The following is a 25,123-nucleotide window of genomic DNA, read 5'->3' as shown; positions in this document are numbered from 1 at the left end:
CAGCACATGGAAAGGGAACTGGAGGAGAACATTAAGCTGAGAGGAGGTCCTAGTGGGCTGGGGCCAACTCCCCAGGAGCAGAGGAAGCAGCTAGCAGCCTGGATGGGCAGAGGCAAGACCAGGGTAAGCTACACCTCAAATTGTGCCTCTGTAGGTAGCTGCCAATGCCACCTTAATGAGGTGTCTCAGACAACCAGAGGCAGCTGTTCACCTGATGGCCTTTCCCGGCTAGAGGCAGGAGGCTATGTCACTTCCCCTGGAATGCCACCCCGGTCAGATGGCCAGATAGAAGCTGAAGCAGCCCTGAGTCAGTCCTGGAACCAGAGCCCCCACAGTGGGCACTGAACAAGGCCATGACCCGTCCCAGCTGAAAGGGTGGAGAGGGCCCTTTCCATAGCCATTTGGATTCTGATTTATTATTCTTTCCCTCTGGAAGAAGAGTCAAAGGACCTTCCTCAGCAAGGGAGGTGGTAGGAACCAGGGTGATTGTCGCAGGCTGGGTTTGGATACTTTTGTGGTATCTCAGAGCGTGAGCACGAGACATACCTGGAAAAAAAAGTCTTGAATAAAACATGGAAAATGAAGTCCACCTTCCAGAGTTTTTCTCATAGCTGGGAGTTGGGACATCTGTGGCAGCTGACTTCATTTTCCCCTTAGCATCTGAGGTCCTCACAGCAGGCAGACCTAGCTAGATTTCAGATGACTCCATCCACAGGGGAACAGGATTCAAATCGCCTCCTGATAACCTCTCGGGACATTATTTTCCCCCTTCTGGTTAATCTCTATTTCAATGTTAAGCAGAGACCTTTCTTCCCTCTCGGCTACTATCCAATTTATTAGTTTAATTTAGAAAAGGACTCTTTAAAACATTCCATTGAAATGATTATCCTGGCCTGGGAAAGAAGCCCCAGCCACAGTGGTTGGTTTGTGTTGCTCTGAGGCCATGAGGCCAGCACTGGCTCCCTGGTGAGTGATGGGGACACACCCTGTGGCCCGGGGCTAGAGGACAAGGGCTGGAGCACAGTGCCCTGCACCTAGCTCCTGATGGGTCAGAGCCCAGTTAGGCTGTGTGCAGGGGGAACAAGATGGGTGCACCCACACAGATAGGGGGCTGAGGTGGGAGAGGGTAGGCACGGGGGGCTGACCCCAGGCAGGACCAAGACCTGAGCTGACAGGTGCAGGGCAATCCCCAGGATGCCTTGCTGCCCTCAGTCTCCAAAGGAGGCGAAAATCCTCACCTGTGCTTAGCATTCCCCTGCCTCTGTGGCAAGGAGTCCTGCTCCCTGAGGGTGACCACTTGGTCCCTGGCCCTGACTGCCCCAGGACAAAGTACAGAAAGGTCTGTTGAGAGTCAGCAGGTGAGGTCGGAAGAGGTAGGCTTTGAGGCAGACAGAATGAATCCAATTCAGACCCACCACTCACTGACTAGGTGACCGTGGGCAAGTGAGTTAATTTCTTTATGACTGACTTTCTTCCTCTGAAAGCTGGAGATGATAGCTACCTGAAGTATTTTGTAAGGCGAATGTATGAGTGCAGGAAGAATGGCCAGTGAGGAGCCTGTCAAGTAGGTGCTCAGTAAAAGTCCTTTTCTGCTTCCCTTTCCATCTGAGCAGGGCCAGGGGAGAGGGCCCAGAGCTCAGCCTGGCAGCATTTGCTGCCAGCCCTATTGGTACCTGATGCTGTTTCTCTGAGTCTCCTACTTGAGGGGATATGATCCACAGGGAGACAGAGCCTCAAACCTGAGACAAGGCCAGCCTGAACAGAAGTTGGACAGATGCTAGGTATTCACTGGGCACAACCCCTGGAGGCCATGTAGGTAAGCACCCACAAGCACCCACATTTGCATGGTGTTCTATAAACCTCAAAGCATCTTTGCCTATGTTTCAGCATTTGCCTAATACCACACTTTGAGGTAGATAGAGCAGGTATGCCCTTTATCTTTCTCATTTTACAGATGAGAAACCCAAGGTTTCAGCAGTTTCTATAACTTGCCCAAGGTCACAGAGCTAGTGAGATGCAGAGTTGGGGTTCAAACCCACTTCTTCCAGCCTCCAGTCCAGTACCCTTTCCACCACGCGCTGTTAACAAGCATCTTTCCACTGAAGCTTCTCCTGAGGCTGAGGAGGAGATAAGATTCCGTTCAAGGTTAACCACAGCCTCTGAGTTGGAAGGACTGGGGTGGGGGCTGACCTCTCCGGACTGGATTGTTGATTTAGTGCTAGCTTGACCCCTTCAATTAGCTGCTGGACGGAGCCAGGCCCAGGAGAGATGAACAGCAGGGCTTAATGGAAATGGGGATGCTGGTGATGATATGAACAATCTGAATTATGGTCTCAATTTGCACAGAGCCTGATAGATTTGCAATAATTCCAAACCAGGTCAAGTGTCTGTGTCTCCTCTTTTGCTGATCTTACACAAGATATCTCCATTTGTCAGGCTCCGACTCCCTCTCCCCCAGAAGCTGCCAGCCCCCTCTTCCCCCCTGCTTTTGCAAAGTTTTCTGAGTTCCGTCTGCAGTACCCTGACCCAAGGGCACCTCTACAGCTGGGCCCAGAGGGACTGAAGCTGCTACTAGCATGGCACGGTCCTGGGAGCTATGAGGACACCCACAGAGACAGACGGTGCACACTGAGGTAAGAAAAGGGTCAGCTCTCCATTGTCCCGAGGCCTCATGCTGTGGTCATTTTTGTTTGTTTGTTTTGAGATGGAGTTTCACTCTCATTGCCCAGGCTGGAGTGCAATGGCATAATCTCAGCTCACTGCATCCTCTGCCTCCTGGGTTCAAGTGATTCTTCTGCCTCAGCCTCCCAAGTAGGTGGGATTACAGGCACCTGCCACCATGCCCGGCTAATTTTTTGTATTTTTAGTAGAGACGGGGTTTCACCATGTTGGCCAGGCTGGTCTCAAACTCCTGACCTCAGGTAATCCTCCTGCCTCAGCCTCCCAAAATGTTGGGATTACAGGCATGAGCCACTGCGCCTGGCCCTGTGATCGTTTTTAAGACAAGGAGATGGCATAATTTGGTATCTTAGGGGATCATCTTATGTAGGTGTAAAATGGCTACAATTAATGGATGCAGTTACAATATAGTCCTCCTAGAACCAGGAACTAGGACAGCAGAGGCCTGAAGTAGATGCCAGACCCTCCTCCAGGCCAAACCAGGGATAACTGACCTATTCCACAGCTCATGAGCATTCTTAGACCTGGGCACTGACATCAGCTACACTGTATGGCACCCTAGGCAAGCCTGTTCATGGTTCTGCTCCTTCCTTCTTAACCCTTGGTATGAACTAATCTATATAGATTGCTAGATAATCCACACAATTGTTGGATAAGCATCAACTATATACTTGGCTCTGGGATGGGTGCTTTGGGATAAAGAAGACTTTAAAAAAAATAACTATCATTTATTGAACACTTATTATATGCCAGGTATTGTGCTAAATACATTACATATATTATCTCTTCCTTTCTCGTTTTTTTACCTTAAAAGGTAAGGTCTATTATCATCTCCATTGTATAAAGAAACAGAGGCCCAGAGAATTTAAGTAACTGGCTAAAGATGACATAACTGATAAGAGGAAGAGATGCAATTTCCACTCAAATTTGTCTTGGTCTCAAAATATGCTCCTGACCACTAAGGAAAGATACCATCCCAACCTTCAGGAGCCTAAAATCTAATAGGAAAGAAAGAAACATAATACACAAGGAACACAAGGATAATAAAGCAAAACAGCAAAGAAGATGCCACTCTGTGCTGTGTAGATGAGAGACACTTGGCCTTGAGAGCGATGAGAGAGCAGCGTAGGTCAAATCAATGAAGAAACATTTGAGTAAGCATTGGAGTGTGGGAAGACTGAAGCAGGGAAAGAAAATGTATCTAGTGAACAGAGTAGAGCAGAGAGGCCCCAGCAGGAACTTGGGGCATGGGAGGAAGAAAGCCTAGAGAGAACACTTAGAGCCACGTTAAGAAGGACCTTGAGTGCTGGGATAAGGAATATAAAATTGGTCTCTTGGATAACACAGAAGAGGCTTCAGCTGAGAGAACATAGGGGCACGACTGCATCACAGTGTGGGCAGCAAAGAGCTCTTGCCCCACCTGGGAGACACAACCTTCCTGGCACTCAACACCTGCCCTGAGCAGCCGCTGCAGTAATCTATAAGACAGAATGTGGAGACTCGTGAATAAGAGGACCCATTAACAATCCCCACCTTCTGGGGGTCAGAAGGTTAAAACAGAGAAAGACAAGAGAGGAGAGAGGAGGACAGGGTGGGACTAAAAGTAGAAAGATGGCATAAGCCAAGTCCTGAACCCTGGGGGACACCCATGGCCATGAAGCTGTCTGAAAACCTACAGGTGAGATCACCAGAATGCACCCTGGGGCCAAACACTCCCAAACTGGGGAGCTGGGGAAACCGCTTTGTACAGCATCGTGACCCAGCTCACTCCTGAGCAGTGGGCTCTGTAAGAGCCGAAAGACTCTCTTCTCGTGGAAGCTAAGATTGGTAGTAGCCAAGCCAGCTGGAATGTCTGTTCAGCTACCACAAAGGGCAAGGCTGATGGAAGTGGGAGCTATGTTTTCACAGCTCCAGTTCCCCTCTAGCAGGGCCTGTGCGTGGCAGGGGCGTGCTGAACAGCAGGGGCTGCTCCAGACCATCAGCCTAGACCGACTCAAACAGGAAATATCATCCATTGGTTCTGCAGCAATGGCTGGTGAGCCCCACATGTTATCTGTCCCACCAGACAGAACTGTGCCTTATGGAGAAAGAGCAGCTGACATGTTCTCTATGGGAAAGGTACAAGTAGGATCTGGAGGTGGGGTGGGAAGAGATCACAGGACTTAAACTAGCCCCAGCCTAGTAGAGGTCAAGCACTATAGAAAGTCACCTTTAAATCATTCCTTGGAGGGATCTGAAAGTCATGGTTGACTTCCTGACAAGAAGAGTTTGGTGAAACTCTTGGAAATCATTAGTTCAACACTTTACAATTTGACAAGGTCTCTTACTTACATTATCCCACCTAGTTGCCACTATAACCCTTTGAAGTAGACAAAAGAGATATCACTCTCCACATTTTACAAATGAAAAAAAAAAAAAACGGAGGATCAGAGAGGGCTATGTCTTGCCCAAGGTTGCGCAGCTCAGGAGTAGGATTGCAGGGATTCACTCCTGGGCTCTTCTCTTCATAGCCCTTGTTTCTTTATTAAACCCTGTTGTCCACTCTGCAGTGACTGTCAAATTTGAAGAAGGCAAGACCAATCCTAAAAAATAAGAACCTCAACTGGTCACTCATGTTGCACAGAAATAGTTTGTTTAAACTGTTTAGTTTCATAATGGGTTACCCTGTTATATCCCAGAAAGGAGGAGGGGCACATGAACTGAGGAGAAGGTAAACTAAGATCCATTAAGTCTATTGAATAGGCTGGGTGTTATAATAACTATCTTTATTTAACATTCATTATTTATTCATCCATACATTCTACAATTACATTCCTGAAAGTTAGGCACTATCCCAGAGGGACACAATGAAAACACAGAAGACATGACCCTGTCCTCATATAATGTAAATTCTAGTAAAGATTATAGAAAACAACCAACCAAAAAAACCCTTCTGCATTACGCTAATGAAACAAAGAAATAAAAGACTAAGGTAGATAACGGAAAGAGAGTATGTTCTTTAGGTACTATAGTTAGAGAAGGCCTCTGTGAGAAGCTCTCATTGGAAAGAAACCATGGAGGATCATTTCAGGCTGATCATCTGGAGCAGTAGGCCACACCCAGAGGAGGAAGAATCTACAGAGTGTTTAAATAAAGTCAGATTCACTGGAACAAACAGAATTGGGAACCCATTCCTAAAGGGGTGAAAGTAAGGACAGATGGCATAGTATTGTGTTAGGCAGGGGAAAGAGCTGGGTTTACTCACACTGCATTAAAGGATTTTATACAAGTAGGTGGCATGATCTAACAGATATTTTAGGAAGGTCATTTCTATTGCTGTTTGGGGAATACAAGGGGTAAAGTTGAAACAGGAAGCCTAGTTAGAAAAGTATTTCAATCATTCTGTTGGAAAGTGATGGCAGCGTGGTTTGGGGAAGGCAGTAGAAAATGGGAAATGAATGCAGAATCTATTTTGGAGGTATAATTGACAGAATTTGCTGTTGGATTAGAAAGGTAGGAGTTAGAGAAAGGAAAGAATCAAGAACAATTTCTAGAGTTCTAATTTAGGTAATTGGATGAGTGGCAGTGACATTTATTGAGACACAGCAGGCAAGGCAAGAGAGGTTTTGAGAGAAGAGGTGGGAGTGAAGAGTTCTCTTTTGGATGTATTAACTCAAGATGTCAGTGGGACATTCCAGAGGAGATGTGAAGTAGATATTTGTATATGGAAGTCTGGAGTTCAGATGATAGGGCTGGGCTGGAGAGACAAATCTGACAATTGTCAGTACCTACGTGGCATTTTAAAGTCACGGGAATGAGAATACCTAGAAAGAGAATGTAGAGAAGGGAAAGGAGGTCTCATGATTTAGCCTCAAGGAAGTCCAGCATTTGGAGGAGGAGAACGCAGCAAAGAAAACTAGAAGTGGATCAGGGGGCAGAAAAAGAAAACAAACACAGGAGCCAAGAAGTCACAGCATCCACAAAGAGTTTCATGTTTCAAGAAGGAAATATAAACAACAGTGTCAAATTCTGCTGAGAAGTCAAGAGGAGGACTGATTTGGCCACTGGAAAGTCATCAGTGACCTTTAGAAAAGCAGTTTCAGTAGAGTGTGGAAGCAGCCAGATGGGAATGAATTGAGTTGTAAATATGAGGTATGAGACCAAGACAAACAACTCCCTCCCCTACCCACCAAAAAAAAAAAAAAAAAAAAAGAAAAAAAAAGGAAACACTGGGTGAATTGCACAGGGTTGAGGGAAGGTTACTATGTTCTTGATGTTTCATAAGTGAGGAGATGCTAGAACATGTTTCTATGATGCAAATGATTCAGTAGAGTGGAAGAAATTAATGACACAGTAGAGACAGGGGATAACCAAGAAATACGATCTTTAAGAATGTAGAAGGAGGCAGAACCAGAGCATCTGAGAATTGACTTTTAATAGGGAAGAAATCCTCTCTCCATAATAATAAGAGAGAAGGAGGAAATTGTTGCTGATGCAGGTGGATTTGTAGGATCAATAGGGAATTAGCATCCAGTAGCTTCTATTTCTTCAGAAAGGATTGAGGTCACCCATGGAGAATGAGTGCTGATAAGGGAATGTGGAATTTGAAGAGGGAGGAAAAGATGTGAAATGATTATGTTGGGAAGTGAAGAATAAGTCTATTAGAACACAGTAGAGTTGCCAGGCAGCTATGAGTCCCCAACTGAAATGTGTCGTCATGAATTAATTTCTTTTAAAAAAAACTTTGTTTTGTGGCTTTCTCCATTAGTGTTCGGCTGCTCAGGAACAGGCATGGAGAAGGAAGTTACACTTAGAAGCCCAACAGGAGTTTTGCAAGACAAAAGTTTAATGAAAGGAGAGAAGAGCACAGAAACTGAAGGTATTTCTTAAGGAATTGTAATGAAAAACTATAGAATTTGAGCTGGACTAGGAAGGAAGTAAAGCTAAGCAGGTGCTGGTGGAAAATGAGGAATGAGTGGGGTCAAAGGATTAAGGGTCTCCAAGAAGGCAAAGATTTGTAAAAGAGGAGGTATCAGGGCAAGAAAGGTAGAACAATTGGAAGGTTGGAAAATGATGTTTGAAATTGAGATTTGCAAAGTGGTGTAGTTTCTATTGCCTGCAAGACAGAGTATGGTCATAGGAATGAGGAGGACCACAGAAAAAAACATGGCTGGACACAAGAAGGTCAAGAAGAAGAGGGGCCAGGGTATTGAATGGCTCATCCCTCTGCTTAGCTTATGCTTTGTTTCGAGGCAAGTGGAAGATGTATACATACCTTCACATGAATCTACCATATTTCCAAGATGTAAATGCCTCACTTGAATTAAGCAGCATCCATATGACCTGTTTCAGCATTACTCAAACTTGTTCTTTATGGCTAAACAACTCTCAGGCATGGTGCTCTTTATGGAGCATCATGAAATATGGACATATTAAACTTAAAATAGCTCAACATAAAATTTTTTTACATTATCAGGTACCATCTAAAACTAGATGTTAGCTTCCATAAGTGGAGTATCTAATGTCAAAGGCTTAGGAGAATGAATTAAAGTAGAGAAATTCTATCCACTCACTTACTGCTTTCCAAGTACTAGGAAAAAGACACCCATCCCCTGTCTCTCATTCTTCCCTGGAGAATGATGTATACCTGATGCTCTGCCTAAATGGGTCTCCGGGGCTCTGAGAGAAAGGGGAGGGACTCCTGGCCTAGGAGAGGGGAGGAGTTGAGGGGCTCCAACCCCAGAGACTTGGTAATAAATGGAGCTAGAGCTTCTTCCTCTTGGTGTCTAGGAAGGGATTCTAAGGAGGGATTCTGAACAACAGGTCAGCCCCATCCACATTTCTAGGCAGATCACCTGAGAGCTTCAGGTAATTGCCTCATCTCACCTGGCACATGTTTGCTAATTTTATTACACAGCTTCTTTCTTTCTGTTAACTAGTGGTTTTTAAATATCTTAAAGTAGATGGAGACCATCCTGGTCAACGTGGTGAAACCCCATCTCTACTAAAAATACAAAAATTAGCTGGGTGTGGTGGCACATGCCTGTAGTCCCAGCTACTCAGGAGGCTGAGGCAGGAGAATCACTTGAACCAGGGAGTCAGAGGTTACAGTGAGCTGAGATCATGCCACTGCACTCCAGCCTGGGGACAGAACGAGACTCTGTCTCAAAAAAAAAAAATGTCTGAAAGTGAGAAACATTTATATGTTTCAGAAAGAGTAAGGAAACAGGGAGCCAGAAAGACCACATCCTCCTCCTGAGATCACCTTAGAGGGTACTGGGTGGAGGATGACTTCAGTGGACTCATGTCAATCATTTACAGTCTCTTGATCCACTCCAGTGGTTTATCTGAGCTGAACACTCTGAAACGTGAAGACGTGAAGCAATTTAAAAAGTCCATTTATTGCACAGATGGACCAAAAAGTAAGATGGAAAAGGCACCAGTCTCCCAGGCTATACTGTCTATTCTGGGCCCCTGAGTAAATAAAAGACTCACACTGACCTGATATAAGAGGCCGATGGGGACCAGAGAAGCACTTGATCCCACGTGTTCATTCTGACAAGTTTAGACAAGACTAACACCAGATGAGTCTAGCCACCCAAGCACATGACCTGGGTCTGGGCTTTTTCTATGCCCCTTCCTCAAACTCCAACTATTATTTTACTTCTTGGGATGCTCAGTAGACCAAAACATTCATCTGTTGGGTCACATGAGCCACAGAATATTGTTTTGAGCTCACGGTACATGTGGAGCCATTATTTGAACCTTGAACAATGGAAAGGCCTTCACTTCTGTCTTTTCCCAAGGGGGAAAAAACGTCTACAGAAAAGATCTCCTTGCATAGAATGCACAAAGTGAAACATCTTCACTTTGCTCGTCTTAACCGCCAAGGTAAGATAATCACAACAATAATTAGAATTTTTAAATATCCTCTACTTAGAGAAGGAAACCCCCAAGATGTAAAATCAGCTGTGGCAGCTATTGAAAAGGGACAAAAAGCAAGCTACCTCCCAGGAGTCTTTGAGAAGAAAGGAAAGCCATCCGAAAGGGTGCTTCATCAGCAGGAGGCTTCTTGGCAATAATGATGATGATAATTTGTGGGATGTATATACCTGAGACTTAGGAAAAGTAGCAGATAGCAAACCTAAAAAGAAATGTCTTCCTCAACCCTCACAAAAAGATTATTACCATTTGATGATTCTCATTGTCTAAATGCTCCTTAAGGGAGCCAAGGGAATTGAACGTCTAAAACCTGAAAAAAGGGTTAGAAATCTAGAAAAAGCTTAGACAGTGATGAGAGTTGGGATAAGTGAGGAAGGGGCTCTTTGTCCCCCCTAGTGGATCAGAGCTCACTGCTATTATGAGAAAGAAAGAGAAGATCATCTTCCTTGTAACTTTACTTGTGGGTTTCCAGCTTGTCTCAAACTTTGTCTGAAATCCTTCTCTGTACCCTTTCCAGTATTCCAGTACAGGCACCTTTAAAGATGCCACTCATTTTACCATAAGATGAGAGTATTACAGTCATGTTTAGGTTGTATAGATTTAGTTGTATCTGCCTCGCTTTCTGCTCAGGCCTCCGGTTTGGGCTTTAAATTGACTGACAATGGGACTCATACACACTGTGAAAGTATAAACCAGCACAGGCTTTTTAGAGGGTACCTTGGCAGTAAGTATTTTTTAGAAAAACCTCTACGTGAGTGCATTCGCTTGGACCCAGCAAGTCCTGTTCTAGGAATTCATCCTAGGGAAGCGATTAGACACGTGCCAAAAGATTACACAGCTAGGATGTTTGGCTCAGCACTGTTTATAATCATGAAAACTGGGAAAAAGATTCAACGTCCAGCAATAAGGAGTTGGTCAAATAGTGTGACACAGTCAAAATGTGAACCCCTAAAAATAATGATGTAGAGAAGTATTTACTAACTTAGTCATTGATACGCAATGTATTTTAAATGGAAAAAGAAGACCGCAAATATTATTCAAAACCATACTATTTTTGTAAAATCTACATATATGAATAAAAAAGATAAACACTAAGGTATGTATTAGTGGAATGGTGAGTTATTAATGTTTTGAAGGAAACCAAAATATTTCTCTCTAAAATGCTGAAGACTGTTGAGCTAAAAAAGGTTGAAATGCAGGGCATGCTTTGCTCCTCCTCTCTGCCTTCCCCACCCACAGGTAGGCCCCTTCCCTACATTTGCTTATCAGCTCAGAAGCAGAGCTCAGAGACAGCAGCCGTCAGAGGATCTGGGAGCTGACTTTACTCTTACCGTAAATCTACCTTCCCACATTTTCCTGCCTTTTGGAAGCCTGAAGATACTCTCCTCTTTGTCTTGTCATTGAATAGAATTTACGGCTCTGTTAAAATACTATTTAAGCAAGGCCTCTAAAGCCACTGCCTTGAGAAGGAAAAAGAGTTTTGAACTGAGGCCTCTTCTGTGTGATGGGTACAGCACATGTTAATAAACTTCTGCTTGTTTTTCTTTTGTTAGTCTGACTTTTGTTTTCAGGAGAGTAGCTCAACTTAGAACCGAAAAAGATAAAGAAAAGAAATTATGTTTTCTCCCCTACAGTTTATAGTTTCTGTTTCCTGCTTTATCTGTATTTTCTAATTTTTTATAGTGAACAAGTATTGCTTTTGTAGTGAAGAAATCATCTTAATTAGGCTTTCCTTAAAAAATTAGAAATACATTTCTAAGGCAAAACGTATCCCTTCCTCCCTCTCATTGCCATTTTCCCTCATAGAAGCAACATCTATTACTAGTTTCTTGGATGACTTCAGTGACACTGTGCATGTGATAAGGACAGGAGGCAGAGAAATTCTAGGCAGAAAAGGGCAGATCCCCAACAAAACCCCACCCTCAAGCCTGAAACCATGGCCCAAAGTGAGAACTGACATCCCTGTTTTCTTGCTCGAATGTTGCCTTTTCCTAAACCACCCATGGCCCACCCCGTCCCTCAACCTGGGCCTATAAAAACCTCAGACTCAGCTGGCAGAGGAGAAGCAGCTGGACATTGGGGACTATGGCTGGATATTAGAGAGAAGCAGCTTGACTGCAGAGGGACAGCTTGATGGCATAACTGTGGAGAAGAATCTGGCTGAAGATGGCTGGAATTCAGGAGAAGATTTCCTTCCCACCCCACCCCCTTTTCAGCTCCCCTTCTAGCTGAAAGCCACTTTCATCAGCAATAAAATCCCCCACATTTACCATCCTTCAATTCGTTTGTGCATCCTCATTTTTCCTGGACATTGGAAGAGCTCAGAAGCCAAGTGTGCAAATACAAAAGGGCCAACTGAGCTGTTAACACTCAAGCTGTCCATGGATGGCAGAGCTAAAAGAGTACTATAACATGCCCTCTGGGGACTTAGGGGTCATGAACACCCCACTAGATGCTGCTGCTGGGCCAGCACAGAGTTTGCTCCTGCCAGTGCCCGAAAACACTCTCCCAAGCTCCTGCACCTGCTCATCTGCATGCTCCCTCCCACGAGGGGTGGAACACAGTGTGTCTGGGTGAGTGGAGTTCACCCCTGCCGGTGTGGAAGTGGCCTGCTGGTTCCAGTGCTTGTGCACTCCAGTTCCCACCTTGTTCACTTATGCACTCCCTCCCACGAGGAGTTGAATACTGCAGGCTAAGTACACAAGGTGTCACAAGTGTCACAAGTTTGCAAGACCCTGTCACAAGTCTTGCAAAGGGGTCAGGGAAATATCCTGCATCACCTGTACACATAAGTGAAAAAAAAAATTTATTTTTCAAAACCATATTAATTTAAACCTTAAATCAGAGAGTCAGGAAGGGCTGGTTGTTATGGAAGGAAATGTATCCTGGGGTACTTTTCAACTGCCTCTGACAAGTGGGGCTGGTACCAGGCTGAAGTGAGCAAGGCACTTGACTTGGGCACAAAATGTAAGAGGGTGCCAAATACTCAGTAATCAAGGCAAAGAATATGTTAATACAATATTTTAAGAGTCAAAATCAATGCAAGTACTTTATGAAGAACAAAATCAAGACAGGACCAGATTACTGTCATTTATTTTCCCTTTCACCTCAGGTTTCAATATGGCTCCATGTGGCACTATCACTGTCAGTGGCAAGAAATCAAGTGATAAGAAGAGAGAATGTTTGGGGTGGGGCAGGGAGAGAAAGGGATCTGACCTACACTGACTGTTCACTCTGTGTCAGGACTGTGGTTGACACTTTCTAAACATTATTGATAGCAGGTTGAACCCATCTATCCCACTCATGATGGTTCCCTCTGGATGGAGGAAGCTCTCCAGAGTAACACTCTGACCTTCTCTCCTCTATCCCTGACCCCTCCACAAGGAGATGGAGTCAGTTACCCGACTGGTGGGTGGGTTTGGGAGAAGAATTGTGCATATACAGCCCCGCCCCTTCCTCCCTCTTCCTGATGGGATGTTTCTGCCTACAGAAATATTCAGGAGCCACCTTGAGTCAACAATGACCTCACTTTCTTGGGGAATTGGCTCCCTCTGTCTAGAGGGATGGCCCCTTTCAGCCATGTTCATACTGTATACACTTGACCTTCTGGTCATAGCACATTAGACCAGGGTGGACACCTGACCAAGCTAGACCAACTAGAGTCTCTCTTTATGGACTCTGGAATTATGATCTAAAGAGAGCTAATTTGGTATGTGTGGAAATAGGCCAAAGAGAGATGCAGTTCAGTCTGTGGCTGGCTAAGCTTTTAACAGTGAATCTAGGAGCTAGGAGATAGCCACCTTTCACTCACTATGGGGCAGGAGGTGGTCACTGATAAGGTGGTCTGCAACAAAGCAGACGTGAAGATGGAGACAAGAAACAATGGCAGGGTCCCTGTGATTCCCAGGTTCTGATTCCAGACCCTTCAGAAGCTGTGTTCCTGCCGTTGGCCTCCATGAGATGCTCCTGTGTATCTAAAATAAGGTTCCTTTTCCAAGCATAAGCTGGCTCAAATTGGTGTCTGTTACTTGTGCCTGAAGAGTCCTGACCACTACAATCATCTGTGTTAATATCATCGTTATTATTCTCACCCACAGTCGTTTCATGCAAGATCCCCCAGACTCATTAGTCTGCTAGATTGCTCTCCTGTGCTCTTTCATTACACTCCATAGAGTTTTTCATCCTTTGGATGACTTAATTTCTCCCCCTACCACTGACTCTTGTTGGTCAACTGGCTGGGGCTGGCATCATGAACAGCAAAATAATTTTTCAAGACAGTTGTGGGTAAAGAAAGGCAGATTTATTAGAGAAAGTACAAAGAAAATGTTGTAAGAAAGCAGTGGGCAGCACAGCAGAGAAGGGACTGTCTGCCAAGAGGCAGTGGCTGGAGGGAAATTTTATAGGGTCATGCTGGAGGGTCTACATGCAGACAAGTCATGCTGCTGGGGCTACATGCTGAGCAAAGTATTTGAGAACAGGATGTGGGGCTAGCAGGTTGTTTGTGATGAACAGTCTCTCAGAACATTGTTCTTCCCTACCTGAGGCCCCTTCCTTGTTGTTGCTTACTTATCAGGACCCAACATTGACACCACCCTATTATTCTTTTCCCTTATAAATACCACCCCCTGTGAATAAGTAGAATTATTTTGCATCATTTACTTTCAAGATGTATTAGTCAGTGTAAGCAACACCAGCTACTATAAAAATCAACCCAAAATCTCGGTGGCTTAACACAATAGAAGTTTGTTTCTCACTCACACAATGTCCAGTGTTCTTGTTCAGGCACCTGTCCTAGTAGGTTCTTGTCCAAATGGTGACTCAGAGATCTGCAATTCTTCCATTGTGTGACAACTCTGTCTTCTAGGTCCCCATAGCCCTTCACTTGGCTTCTTCCACATGGCTGGGGATCAGGAAAGAGCACAGAGGATCACACAAGATGTTTTGTAACTAGACAAGTCTAGAAGTGGTGCACATCATTTATAGTCAAAACCCATTTGCCAGAGTTCAGCCAAGTGGTTTACCTAGATGGAAGAGGAGTTGTGAGATATAGTTTAATTGCATGTCTCAGAAGGCAAGAAGAGTAGGTTCTCTACCACAGGAAAAGAAATAATGTCTAGCTCTAGAGTAAAGTAACTACTAGTTCTATGACCCTCATAAAGTCATAACCTGTCATTTTTCTTACCTTCTAATGTTAAGAGTTATACATCAATCATTCAAAGCGTATTCTTTGGAACCCAAGGTTTCAAAAGAGATGTCCCAGAGGCAGTGGTATGCTGGACCCAGCTGATACTAGCTCCTAAAAGCCAGTTGCTCAATTTTTGAAAATTTTCCTCTCCTGTTCTTAATTGAAGTCATTATAAAAAATTAAATTACAGGCATATAAACTTAAATTATATTAAAAACAAAGGTAATAAGTATTCAGAATTTACCACTCAATTAATTTACTACATCAAATTCTTAATACCCTTGAGGTTGTTTACAGCAATTGTAGGTTTGGTGAAATAACTGTATAATGGTGCATATAATTCTGAGCAGCAGTCCCAACTCTACCTTCAGTCTTACCACCACATCAGTAGCTTAAAGCAGTGGAAATACTCACACCACGGAAATCTGAACATGCGACAAATCAGGGCTCCCCAACCCCAGAGCCAGTTGTTAAATATTTACTAGCAAACCACAGCCCAAGGCCAGAGAGGGTGTGATGGTGGGGGGGCGGTGGAGTTGGGCAGGGGGAGGTAAGCCCTAAAGAGACCGCAGAACTGAAAATGCCCCAGGGCCATTCCCCCGCCCCACCCCCACCCACTTCAATCACAACAGGATGTGGTTTTGTTAGTTTTATATCCTGGGCTTCCATGTGAGCTTTTGTTTCATAAGGGACTTCTCCTGCTTTAAAAGAAAAATATTTTCAAACTCCCGCATTACAAGATTTATAAGGCCCCTTTCTCACCTATTCATTTTTTCCTTCATGCATTTCATTTAACATTTACTGATGCTTACATTTTATGGTGTAGACAGGGTAACAGCTTGTTTGAAGTCAATTTTGATATCAGTTAGTGTTCTACCCTCTTCCCAAGAAAAGGGAAAGAAAGTAGAATTACTATGGATTGAGTTCTGTAGTTTAGATGCTCTCATTCTCATCATCATTCTCATCTTTCATGACTAGCATTTAGATGCTAGTCATTCTCATCACACCCACAGAAGAGGAAAACGAGATTGAGAAAGTTCAGAGACCCGGCCAAGGTACACACAGGAGCAAGTCACACATCTTCCCCATGCCTCCTCCTGCACTCCTTACTAGACCTTGGACATTACTTCAGCAAACATTTATTGAGCATTTTCCATGTGCCTGACACTGTTCTAGGTGCTCGATGTACATGGGTGAATTCCTAAAGAGGAACAAATCCTCTATCAAATCAAGGAAGGAGAATAGGGTCTGGAAGGCAGGAAACCTAAGCATTTCTTAGAACTAAATCAAATGGAAACACTTCAGCTATGACAGGAAATATCCTCTTCATTTACATAGGGCATACACCAAGTAACCAATGGAAACCTACAGAGGGTTTTTAAACCCCCAAAAAATCTGTAACGGGGCTCTTGAGCCCCTATGCTCAGGCCCACTCCCACCCTGAGGAGCATACTTTCATTTTCAATAAATCTCTGCTTTTGTTGCTTCATTCTTTCCTTGCTTTGTGTGTTTTGCCCAATTCTTTGTTCAAGATGCCAAGAATCTGGACACCCTCCACTGGTAACAAAATGTTAGTGTGGATTTGTTAGGATTAGACCAAGGAAAGCATCCTTTTTTTAGTTCTGGCTTAGCCTCAGCCAACCAAAGAGCTGTGTCTCAAGCTAATTTGATCCTCTCTTTCATTCCTTTGGAACCACACCCCCACTGACTTCCACACTGAGTGCAGAAGAAAGCAGGACATAAGAGGATGCACCAAAATGAGGCATGAACTTGTGAAAAAGTCATCATTAATAATAAAGTATGCACAGCATTTTGTTAACTCTCTGCACAAATCGATAGTCTCAACATCTTCCCAGCCTGCTGAATTTTCCTAACTCCTTCCAGGCTGCAGATGTGGGCAAACTGCCATACTATAAACCTTCTCTCTCCTCTGGGTCTCATTTGTTCTCTGACCAGAACCTAGTAAGGCCTTATCCCAACTGAGGAGGGCTAGCTGATGACTGTCACTTGGGATTCGCTAAATCAGATGGTTTTTTAAAAAAATTGCATTGAGTTCCTTTGGTCTGTGATAATGCAAGAAAGCACAAATCAAGAGTTTCTATTCCCATGTTCCAAGTAGCTGGAGCTGGGTAGCAGTTGTCAGTGTCTGCTGGGTGTGCAGAGCTGTGCAAGCCCCTGCAGAGAGAGAGAGACAGAAAAGATCCAAATGTCATGTGAGGACTGGGTGAAGAACCCAGACTGCTAGCTCCCTCTCCAATGCTCTTTCCCAGATTGCTCATCACTTCTGATTGCGGTCAGCAACAGTTGCAGGGCTCCTCTCTGTCGCACTCTTCCCAGTAAGGAAAGGCCCTGAGCGTTCTGCTATGCCTCCCCTCGGAGCCTCCAGCCAGCTCCAGACGCTTCACCAATCTTTGCTGCTTTCACTCATTTTCTCCCCTACCAACACTCACTCTGATTTGAGGGCTCCTGAAAGTCAAGACAGGATACACAGGGTGTGGCTCTGTCCTCCAGGTATTCCAAGTTACTTGGGTAACCATTGTTATATCTTTAGAAGTGTGAAGTTTAGTTCTGAATTCATCCACACATACCTGCCCACTTTATCCCCTTCTCTTCTCCCGGGCTCCTGAGACTTAACCGAAGCTCTCTGTTCCTAGGACAAGTGACTTGGCAGAAACACACACCCTGTGAGTTCTTTTGAGGAAGGCAATGGAGAGTAAGAGGGTATTAGTCCGTGTTCTCCAGAGAAACAGACCAATAGGATATAGCTATAGAGAGAGATTTATTTTAAGGAATTGACTCACACAATTCTGGTGGCTATAAAGTCCAAAGTTGTAGGGCTGGTTAGCAGCCTGAAGACATAGATAAAAGCTGATGTTGCAGCCTGAGCCTGAATTCCTCCAGGCAGCAGCAGATTGGAACTTCAGGAAGGGTTTCTGTGTTGCAATCTTGAGACCAAATTGCTTCCTCTTCCAGAAGCCTGTCTTTGCTCTTAAGGCCTGTCAACTGATGAGATGACAGCCACCCACATTGCGGAAGATAATCTGCTTTATTCAAAGTCTGCTGATTTAAATGTTACTCACATCTGAAAACTTCCCTCACAGCAATATCTAGACTGGTGTTTGACTACACAACTGAGCCTAGTCAAGTTGACACATAAAATTGACCATCACAAAAGTGTTCTCACTTCAGAGGCCCTCTGCCCTCTGGCCCTTACGGTGGAGTAAAATGGATTTCTCCACCTTAGAATTTGGAAGAAGGGATTTAGAAACAATACCCTTAATTATCATGAAATATAAAGGAGTTTTGCCATGTAATGCAAAACAGGAGGAGGAAAATTTTCACAAGAAATAAAGATGAAATTAAGTTGCTAAGAAGAATATAATTTCCCAAGTGACGGTTGTGGAAGGAAGTTAATCCCTATTGTAGGGAGACATGTTTAACTTAGAAGACATTAGCAGGGAAGAACAAGCCATTATTCAAAATGGACCTTCTTCTCCCAACACCTCCACCAAACCACATTACTCCCATTCGTGGGCCCAGAATTCACCCTTCCTTCCCCATCTACCTGTGGAACCAATAGCTACTGAGGCCAGGGTCCATTCTTCCCATATACAGCCAGTAGACAGCAGGCCAAAGGGAAAAGCTACTAACCTGCAGAGTACACTGTGTGGACTCACTCAGAATCCCAGACTTGGCATCAACATTATTTTAAGCTGAAGATATTTGAGATTCAACAGATACAGAAAGAAGACTTCTCAGAGCTTCCGTTATCTGACTCAACAGAGATACTTCTGAGAAATGAGAACTGCCATAAATTCCCTCTTTGGGGCAAGTCTATTCCCAGGAGAGAAACCAAGAATAAATCTACCATAAATCTCCTCTCTGGGGGAGTTGTAAGGCCGTAAAGAAGACAGAAAGACCACTCACACCTGCATAAACAAACATTATCTTAAACTTTACCTCGTATTTATTCTCCCAAAAACCCATCTGTCTTTCCTAAAGAAACTTATTTGTCCTTCTCATAGAAGCCTTTGCTCTCCCTACCCTTTCTCCTAAATTAGGTATATAAGCTCCAAATTCTGACCATCCCTTTGAGTTACACATCACTGAGTACTCATCACTGAGTGTCCATGTGTACATATTTTGTGTGCATAAATAAGCTCTTTCTTTTCTCTTGCTGATCTGTCTTTTGTCAGTTTAATTTGCCCATCCCCAGGTACAGGACATAAGAGGGTATAGAAAAAGCTTTTCTTCCCCTACAATACCAAGACTGAAACCTACCCAGAGAAAAGGAAGTGCTAAATGAACATGGGCTTTGTTCTTTCTTTAGGAAGAGGTAATGTCTAGGGAGAAAAATAATTGGAAGCAGTGTATCAGAGGAAGAAAGGATTAAAAGAAAATAGGGAGGAAAGGAGTAACATTGTGGTCAAGGCTGGAAATCCACCGAAGGCCCAGCAGCATCGGTGTGGAAGATCCCAGAGAGCTTGGCAGCAAGGCTTTGCTCTAAGTGTGGAAATGAGGGAAGTAGACAATTGACCAGGGTAATAACACTTGATTCCTGAGTAAAAAATCTTAATCCATCTGACTGATCCAGTGGATGTACGCTTTAGGAAAAATAGGTGAGGAAACACTCGCAACAGGCAGAAGAGAGAGGATGCCCTCCTTCCCAGCAGAATGGCAGCTCCACTGGTCAGAGAAGCAGCAGCCTGTGCCAAATAGCTCAGCTGAAGAAATAGTAAAGCTTATTGCCCAACCTTTTCCTCCACAGAGGTAGAGGCCAGACGCAGATATTGAAGGACAGAGACAAATGGAGACCACCGTATGGGTCTAACTATCTAACTAGCCTAGATTGTAACTAGGGTTACAATCTAACTAGCCAATGGCAGTGACCAAGAGAATTTTGTATCAGTCGGGATTCCAACAGAAAACACATAGCACACTCAAATCAGGACTACTTGAGGAGGCTTTAATGAAAGACTGTTTACAGAAATATAGGCAGGGCATGGGGGGAAAGGGAGAATGCATCAATCCAGAGGAATAAAGGAAGGGGCAGTGACCAGAACCCAAAAGAAATAAGCTTGCAGAGAAGGCTTCCTTGAGAGGGGCAGTGACCAGAACCCAAAAGAAATAAGCTTGCAGAGAAGGCTTCCTTGAGAGGGGCAGTGACCAAGGAAGACCACCAGCCCAAGGCAAGTCTGCAGGAAAGAGCCCAGGGGAATAAATGCCCTGACCCTACGTGCCCCTTTTCCTCCAGCTGACCACCTGCGCTCCTCCTTGGCCAAACTTGACAGAAATCTAGAATGCAAGGAACCATTGCTGTCATCCATCAAGTCAGCCCCAGGAAAGAGAGTGGAGCTGAGAAGGCTGGAGAGAGAATCTGGAGGAACAAACAGAAAGTACCTGACTGGGTCACCAACATCCAGGAGAGGGTCCCTGTGTGTCAAGGATCCTGAGAGGGACAACTGATGCATAACAACAGATAATGGGTCCACACTCCTTTCTGCCTCCTCCTGATCGCAAAACCCACTACATACATGTAAATGTACCACACACACATGCCCACTACACACAGATATATATATAGATACACATCCACACACATAGGGATACACATACACACAGGCACACAAACACATTGCACATGTGCACAATGCAAACATACATGCATGTACACATATAAGCACGCGTACATATGTGAACACATGCACACACACACACATACCCACACTTAATCATAGTCTGCACACATATCACTGCACACTGCTCAGGCTCCTCCAGATCAGTCAGAAATTATAGGAGATAAAACCAACAGAATTTAAACAAAGACAAGAAAGACCTGGAATGATGGGCAGACTTGTCTAATTATTGCTATTTTTAGAACTCATACTGCAAGTGGTAGAAAAGAATGGGGGTGGGGGGTGCTGACCAAAGAGATTGCTTCATTATTGGAAACAGAAGATAAGTAGGCTGAAGAGGGTGATTGGAAAGTTGAGAACAGGGAGGCAGCTCTTCCCCTCTCCCCTCCACCCCCATGTCTCCCTCTCCCATTCCAGGAGCTGAGCACTAGGAGAAAGAAGGGCACATGAGACCAGATGATGGAAGCTGACCTGGTTTTCCACTCTGGCTACAGACTTTCTGGATGTGTGACCTCAAACATGTTCCTGAGGGCTACCTCTAGCCTATAAGCTGTCTTTGTGCAAATAGAAGACACCCCTTTGCACAGGTAAATAAGAGAATATTCTGGTTGGATGCAGCACCTCATAGTTCCTGATCTGGCAAACAGTGCATGGCTGAATTTCCACCCTCCCAACAGTACATTTGTGCAGCATCCTAGCTACCCAACCACATGCAGCAAGCAGGTGTCACATCACATCTGTAGACCCCTGCTTGTCCTCTCCATAAGTGAAGATAATATCTGCGAAACAGGGAGATCCAACACAGGAGACAAAATGCAAGGCGAGAACCAATAATTTTTTTTAAAAAAGTCATTCAAGGTCTTAGGGTGCAGGCCACCCAGGACAAAGACTGGGAGGAGCATGGGTTCTCTGCCACATATGAGGAGGCAGTGAAGACCAATTTTGATTGATATCTTAGAGTAGGAAGTTGGAGGATTTAGGGATACCCAGTGACTGAATTCTAGGTTACATCATCAATATCACTAATTTCTTGACATAGAAGCTGACCAGCTCTCAGCATTTCATAATCATTGCAGAGTGCAGGCTAGGGGCTCTGGGGCCCCAGCCCTGCCAGTTTGTAATTGATGTAGGTTAACTCTATTCCCCAGTTTCCTCATCTGTAGAATCAGGTAAGTGGCCTACCTTTTTCATAGAGGAATTACAAAAATAAAACAGAATAATATCTGTGAAAATGTTTTGTGACTCATGTGGGATCATTTGGATTCTTCTTGTTGCTGGTTGACAAAATACTATTTTCGATGATCCCTGGGCTTTGTTCCAGCCTCCACCTGGGGTCACTTGCCCAACTTGTTAGGAGCTTCACTATCAGCTCAGGAGGTAGGTTTCCAATGTCTTCTGCACGTGATCCAGGAAAAAGAAGGCTTATGTTCCAGAAGAAAACTTCAGGTTAGACTTAAGGAAGAACTTCCAGACATTGAATCAGATGAGTAAACAAGAAAGTGAACTTTGTACTGGGAGGGAGGGCAAAGGTCTTTCAAAACAGGATTGAACCCCTCATCTATAGAGAGTGATTTAGAAGTATGTTTGGATTGACTCCTGGGACACTCTGAGCCATGGAGATAAGAGCTATACTTATGAGCCCCTTCTAGGCTCCTTTCCAGGCTCCAGAGGTTAATGTTTCCATTTAAATGGAAATTGAGTGCAAAATTATTAGCAACTGTTCAAAAAGAACCAAATTACAAGAGGCTGTTCTTTGTACAGTACAAACAGAGCTGCTGCTGGTGTTCTGCACCTTAAGTACAAAGGTGAGTCCTGCTGAAGGTGACTCCTCTACCCTCAGAGGAGTTGAACCCCTGGAAATGGTTCCTTTGGAACACAGACTGGGAAGGCAGAAAGCTTCCCTCTGGCCTCGGATTCTAGTAAGCCCCAAAGGAGGGTCAGATGCAGAAGTTCCAAGAACAGCTGCAGAATACGGGTCGCATCGGTTCTCACCTCCCCGGCATCGCCTGGCACATAAAATCAATCCTCATTACTCACCAATTCCATATTTGCAAATTCACCTCCTCGCTTAAATTTATGTATAACCCCAAAATCAATGTCCGAAGCACTTTTTGTAGTCATTTGCAAGCATGCACAGAGCAGTGACAATTTTGAAAAGCCTGATGTACACATTCCCAGGTGAGAGAGAGCAAGGGGATGCTCTGCCTTCTCATTTCAGCTCTCATACTGTAAACAAATGTCCTTTTTTATTTTTGAGACAGGTTCTGGTTCTGTCATCCAGGCTAGAGTACAGTGGTGGCACAATCATGGTTCACTGCAGCCTTGACCTCCTGGGCTCAAGCCATCCTCCCACCTCAGCATCCTGAATAACTAGAACTATAGGCGTGCACCACCACACCTTGCTAATTGTTTAATTTTTTGTAGAAACAAAGTCTCACTGTGTTGTCCAGGCTGGTCCCGAAGTCCTGGGCTCAAACAAATCCACCCACCTCAACTCTCCAAAGTGCTGGGGTTACAGATGTGAACTACCATGCTCACCTAACAAGTATCTTTTTCATGGTCTATTTAGTACATTTTTTTTTTTTTTTTTTTTGGTCATTCTACTATGTAAAATGGCCACCAAGTGTAATGCTAAAGCACTTTCTAGAATTCCTATGTGCAAGAAGTCTGTGAGGTGCCTTAGGGAGAATATGTGTATGTTAGGTAAACTTCACTCAGGCGTGAGTTCTAGTGCTATTGGCCGTGAGTTCAATGTTAACGAATCAACAATGCATATCAAATAAGGTGACTTTAAACAGAAACACACACAAGACAAGGTTATGTATGGATTGGTTGAGGAACACGTGACCAGAGGCTCACAGGTCTGCACTTCCCCTAGAAACAATGGTTCATTATTGGCTAATTCAACATTAGCAGAAACATTACAGAACACAACTCCTGCAAATAACAAGAATTGACTATTGTAGGTGTTCAGTCAATGATAACTATGACTTCTTCACAGGGTTATCTCTGAGCTCGAATGTGGAGGTGCGTTTCAACCCTTTGCCAGCAAGTTTAAAGGATCTTCTCACCCAAAAAAATGCCTTGCTTCTACAGCCCAATTTTTCCCATGCTCAGATCTGCACATCCCAGTATAAAGTATAAGGCCCAACAGGACCGAGAAGGGGTTATTTCTAGAAGGTTCCATGATTCATAGCCATGGTGGAGTCCTCTCATCTGAAACAACAGAGGCTTCCCAAAACCCAAAGAGTAGTCAGAGCATAAAACTTCAAGAATCCAAAGCTTAAAAACTCAGGAAGAGTAAGGGTAACCCAAATCAAAAAGAATGGGAGCTGGCAAAGTCTAGCTCTCAGTGAACCAGGAGCCAAGACCCAGCCTGGGACAGGGAGGCCAAGAACAGGCGAGGAGACCACCAACAGCAAGGGCTTGGGGAGAGGGCCAAGAAACTGGCTGGTGTTGGGGCTTGCATTCATGAGCCCTTTGTGGAGGTGGTGGGAGAGGGGAAGCCCCCTGAAAGGAGATAGAACAAAAGTTGGCCTTCTCAATAAATGCAATGTGTTCATATAAATGCCATCAGAGAAGGTGGCCAAGGCAGCCCAAAGCCATAAGAGAGTGCTTAAACTCCAGACAGGGAGAGGCAGAGGAAGAAAAAAGTACTGCCAGCTCTCAGCTTCTCTGAGCAATTTGCTCTTACCCCCCAACACTCAAGCCCCCCTCACTAAAACAAGAGCCCTGGGTTTCATTGGACCCACCTTCTCTAAAAGGCGATTTAGCAGCTATTTATTGTTGATCAAGTTTGTCCCTTGGGAGACCTCACCTTTTACCCCCAAGCTATTTATCAAAGCCTTCCTGCTGAGCTTATAGAATACTCTTCTTGATATGTTTGTTGGCCATTTGTATATCTTCTGAGAATCACACATCACTAGTGATCAGGGCAATGCAAATCAAAACCACAATGCAATACCACTTTACTCCTTCAAGAATGGCCATTATCAGCCAGGCACAGTGGCTCACGCCTATAATCCCCGCACTTTGGGAGGCCAAGGCGGGTGGATCACGAGGTCAGGAGATCAAGACCATCCTGGCTAACACAGTGAAACCCCGTCTCTACTAAAAATACAAAAATTAGCCGGGCATGGTGGCAGACGCCTGTAGTCCCAGCTACTCAGGAGGCTGAGGCAGGAGAATGGCATAAACCTGGGAGGCGGAGCTTGCAGTGAGCCAAGATCGCACCACTGCCCTCCAGCCTGGGCGACAGAGTGAGACTCCATCTCAAAAATAAAAAAGAATGGCCATCATCAAAAAATCAAAAAATGGTAGATGTTGGCATGGATGCAGTGATCAGGGAACATTTGTACACTGCTGGTGGGAAGGTAAACTAGTACAACCACTATGGAAAACAGTGTGGAGATTCCTTAAAGAACTAAAAGTAGAACTACCATTTGATCCAGAAATCCCACTGCTGGGTATCTACCCAGAGAAAAAGAAGTCACTATACAAAAAAGACACTCGTACATGCTTGCTCATAGCAACACAATTCGTAATGGCAAAAATGTGAAACCAACCCAAATGCCTATCTATCAAGGAATGAATAAAGAAACTGGTGTGTGTTTGTGTATAGATATGTGTGTGTGTATATATATGTATATATGGGTATATATGGGTATATATGTATATATGTATATGTACGTATATATGTGTG

The 25,123-nt window shown here is 44.3% G+C and overlaps 2 long non-coding RNA genes across 2 annotated transcripts in view; one reads left to right on the top strand and one right to left on the bottom strand.

Annotated features, from left to right (window-relative positions):
• Nucleotides 1–21,653, top strand: LOC103891908 (uncharacterized). Its single transcript, XR_656148.3, has 4 exons — nucleotides 1–123; nucleotides 2,437–2,633; nucleotides 7,427–7,537; nucleotides 20,040–21,653. It is a non-coding gene; the product is annotated as an uncharacterized LOC103891908 (long non-coding RNA).
• Nucleotides 13,879–25,123, bottom strand: part of LOC103891910 (uncharacterized) — a 75,813-nt gene continuing 64,568 nt past the window's right edge. The window contains exon 3 of the long non-coding RNA XR_008511388.1: nucleotides 13,879–14,500. This is a non-coding gene — a long non-coding RNA (uncharacterized LOC103891910). The remainder of the gene's footprint in view (nucleotides 14,501–25,123) is intronic.

The sequence above is a fragment of the Pongo abelii genome, chromosome 9, assembly GCF_028885655.2.
Source record: "Pongo abelii isolate AG06213 chromosome 9, NHGRI_mPonAbe1-v2.0_pri, whole genome shotgun sequence".
Lineage (NCBI taxonomy): Eukaryota > Metazoa > Chordata > Mammalia > Primates > Hominidae > Pongo > Pongo abelii.
The sequence above is the reverse complement of the archived record's forward strand: the minus strand, read 5'-3'. Positions and strand labels throughout refer to the sequence as shown.